The following is a 3,645-nucleotide window of genomic DNA, read 5'->3' as shown; positions in this document are numbered from 1 at the left end:
AGAAGTATATTTGCAAATTGTTTTATTAATGACTAAAATTGAAACCTTTCTCATTTTCTATTCAATTAGATCTGACTGTGATTTCTCCTGCCACCAATTTAAAAGGCTAGTCCTTTTTTTCCCATAAGCAGTTTATCATCTCTCTATATATAACTAAAGACCAAAAACTTAGCTAAACACCAAAATCACAGCTTATACAATTTATTAATAAGGCAACAACTAATAACACAAAGACTTAATTATTTACAATGTTTTAACTGTGAGAAAGATCATAGAATTACCTCTATCATTACAGCTGCTAACTTCTTATTTCTGAAACAATAGTCCCATCATTCTATTCACTCAAGATACCAGTTAAAATCTTGAAAATTGTCTTTATCTTCTTCTCACTGGAAAAGAAGTTCTCTTCTTCTCCTTACTTTCTTCATTTCTAATAATCACTTTTAACAGCCTTCCTAGAATAAATTAAACTTTTAATTCAAGATTCTATTTTTTTCTCTTAAAGATACAATAGCAGCACAATCTCAATGGGAAAGGTTATTGCAGCTTATATTACCTATCCAAGCCCAGCTTGAGCGTCACTTTTCATCCATGAAGTTTTCCTTGCTCTTCCTACTCGAATTATTTTATTAATTATTTAATATTTTATTTATCTGTTAAAGTAGGTGCTTACAAATGTTTTCAGATTTCTCTTATTCTCATGTTGTATCTTCTAGTAGACTGGAGACTTAACGGCAGGAACTTTCTGTTTTTTATCTGTAACATCTAACATAACATTTTGCAGATACACTTGATAATTCCTGGTGAACTGACTGGGAGAAGCCCCTCTTATTTTAGCTTTAGGCCTAGAACTTACCTAGATCCACTGAAAAGACCCGTTGAAGACCTTAGCTTGAAAAGGCCAAGGTCCTCCAATACAGCCTGGGTCATCTCCCATTGTCCTGATCTATATCAGGCCACTGGACCCAGATGGCTCGAGGAGAGAAAGTGAGGCTGGTGACTTTGCACAGCCTGGTCCCTCACTTAAATCCAATTCACTTGCATGTCACAGCATCACCTTCCTGATGTCATGGTCTTCTTCAAGAATGAAGGACAAACAGCAGCAGCAAAAAAGCAACCAGATTCGGATGAATCCATACTAGAAAGAGGGAAAATAGTTAAGAGGCAGCTAGGTGGTACAGTGAATAGAGCACCAGTCCTGAAGTCAGGAGGACCTGAGTTCAAATCCAGCCCTAGACACTTGACACTTACTAGCTGTGTGACACTGGGCAAGTCACTTAACCCCAATTGCCTCAACTCCCCTACCTCCAAAAAGAAGAAGAAGTCAGCTAAATCTGGCTAAAAGAAATCTTACAAGAAAAAGGGAGACCCCTACATGTGCATGGGGTATATACAAGCACAGTGATTTTCCTGGGTGCTAAGGGTTATCCTTTAGCTCTGCTGCCTAGCATTGACTACCTCACATTTTAATGCTTGGTTAGTGGGCAAAGTGTTATCATTGTTACTCCATCGAATTCTGTAGGGATGGGTGGTTAGAGCCCTCTCCCTATCTTTTTCATCAAATAATAGTTGTAAAGTGCTTAGCACAGTACCTTGGCATATAGTAGGTGCTTAATAAAGCCTTGTTACCTTCTCTTTCTTCTCCCTCCCGACCCACTTATGATATCTCTAAGAATTACATAGACATTTAATTCTTCTGATGTCCCTGAGTTATACTAGTCATCTCTGCTAAATTACAATCATAGCAAGAAATTCACCACCACCTAAGTCATCTCTTCTTTGTCACTTGGATCCTATTGATCCAATACTCTTAGGGTTACAAAGCCCTTTCCTTGAAACAATCTCCGAATAGGGAGTAAAAGGAGTACCCTTCCCCATTTTACTGCTGGAAAACTGGAGTTCCCAGAAGTCAACAGTACCTTTGATACATTACATGGTATCGGAACAAGAACAAGAATCAGAATCCAAGTATTTGGACTCCAGGGTTGTTAGGGTGGGGGTTCATTCCACTATGTCATAGTGTGGTTCTGGCCCTATCTTTGTGGCCACTGGTACTTGGAATTAGCTTTTTTCTTTATAGCATTTGTCATGGCAGCCTCCTTTGAGTCAAAGGCACTAATTGTTTTAAGTCAAAGACACCTATTGGTTTTTCCTTGAATTTACTATTGGCTACCAAAGAGATGGAAGTGGGGTTGAAAATGGTCAGTTGTCATAAAAGGCAACTGTGAGAGCCATAGTAGTTTCTCTGTCTCTCTGTCTCTGTCTCTCTCTCTCTCACTCTATCCCTCTGTTTCTGTCTCTGTTTCTCTCTCTTTCCATCTCTGTGTATCTGTGTGTGTGTTTGTGTGTGTGTGTGTGTGTGTGTGTCTTACTGAGAGGACATTTGCTTTTTTAGATCAGGCTTGTCCACAGCAACATATCCATGTTGGAAGAGACACAGATGATGCTCTGGGAGAAGATAAGAAGGAAGCTAACCATCCCAATCTGATTGCATGGACATGAGCTAAGATAAGGAGGAGATAATTTGCCTAACTGGTTAGCCATGAGGGGGAGATCATTTGCCACATGAGGAATTAGGGCAATAGGAACTCAATGGAGTGATTTAAGCCCTGCTTTTCTCCCTGTGGATTTGAAATCAGGATGCTGAAAGCACTTTCCCAAAAAAGGCCTTCAGATATAACTTTGGAAAAACAGGGCTTTTCCCAGTTTGTGACCAGTAAGTAGCCATGAGCAGCAAAGTCTCTTATGACACACCCTATGAAGTTGTGTGGAGGGTTCTGCATGGAACCCAGTGCAAATGAAGAAAGTTTTTGGAAACTGTGGAGCTGCAGATCAGTCTTAAGAACTATGATCCCCAAAAGGACAAACGCTTCTCTGGCACCATCAAGCTCAAAACCACACCCTGACCTAAATTTTCTCTCTGTGTACTGGGAGACCAGCAGCATTGCAATGAAGCCAAGGCTGTAGAAATCCCCAACGTGGACATTGAGACCCTGAAGAAGTTGAATAAGAACATGAAATTGGCTAAAAAGTATGTTGCCTTTTTGGCCTCTGAGTCCTTGATCAAGCAATTCCCTCAAATCCTAGGCCCTGGTCTGAACAAAGCTAGTAAGTTTCTATCTCTGCTCACCCACAGTGAGAATATGGTGGCAAAGGTTGATGAGCTTAAATCTACTATCAACTTCCAGATGAAGAAGATGCTGTGTCTGGTGGGGGCTGTTGGCTATGTGAAGATGACAGGTGATGAGCTGTCAATTTCCTGGTTTCTCTGCTGAAGAAAAACTGGCAAGATGTGAGGGTACTGTATATCAGGAGCACCATGGGCAAGCCCCAGTGGCTGTATTAAATCAACATGGTGTTAATAAATGGCGGAAGCTGGTTCAAATCCAGTCTCAGACACTTAACACTTAGCTAGCCATGTGACCTTGGGCAAGTCACTTAACCCCAATTGTTAAGCCTTCCCCTCTCCAAAAAAAAAAGAAAAATAAATAACTCATTTGGGGCAGCTAGGTGGTGCAGTGAATAGAGCATCAGCCCTGGAGTCAGGAGGACCTGAGCTGAAATCCAACCTCAGGCACTTAACACTTACTAGCCATGTGACCTTGGGCAAGTCACTTAACCCCAATTGTCCTGCCTTCCCCCCTC

At 40.9% G+C, this 3,645-nt stretch overlaps 1 pseudogene; it reads left to right on the top strand.

Moving 5' to 3' along the window:
• The first annotated feature begins 2,726 nt into the window (after window positions 1-2,726).
• Window positions 2,727-3,346, top strand: LOC138145790 (large ribosomal subunit protein uL1 pseudogene; annotated as a pseudogene).
• The last annotated feature ends 299 nt before the right edge of the window (window positions 3,347-3,645 follow it).

The sequence above is a fragment of the Petaurus breviceps genome, unplaced genomic scaffold (genome assembly GCF_028583685.1).
Source record: "Petaurus breviceps papuanus isolate PSGF00001 unplaced genomic scaffold, PetGlider_PUasm1.0 90750, whole genome shotgun sequence".
NCBI classification, from domain to species: Eukaryota; Metazoa; Chordata; class Mammalia; order Diprotodontia; family Petauridae; genus Petaurus; species Petaurus breviceps.
The sequence above is the reverse complement of the archived record's forward strand: the minus strand, read 5'-3'. Positions and strand labels throughout refer to the sequence as shown.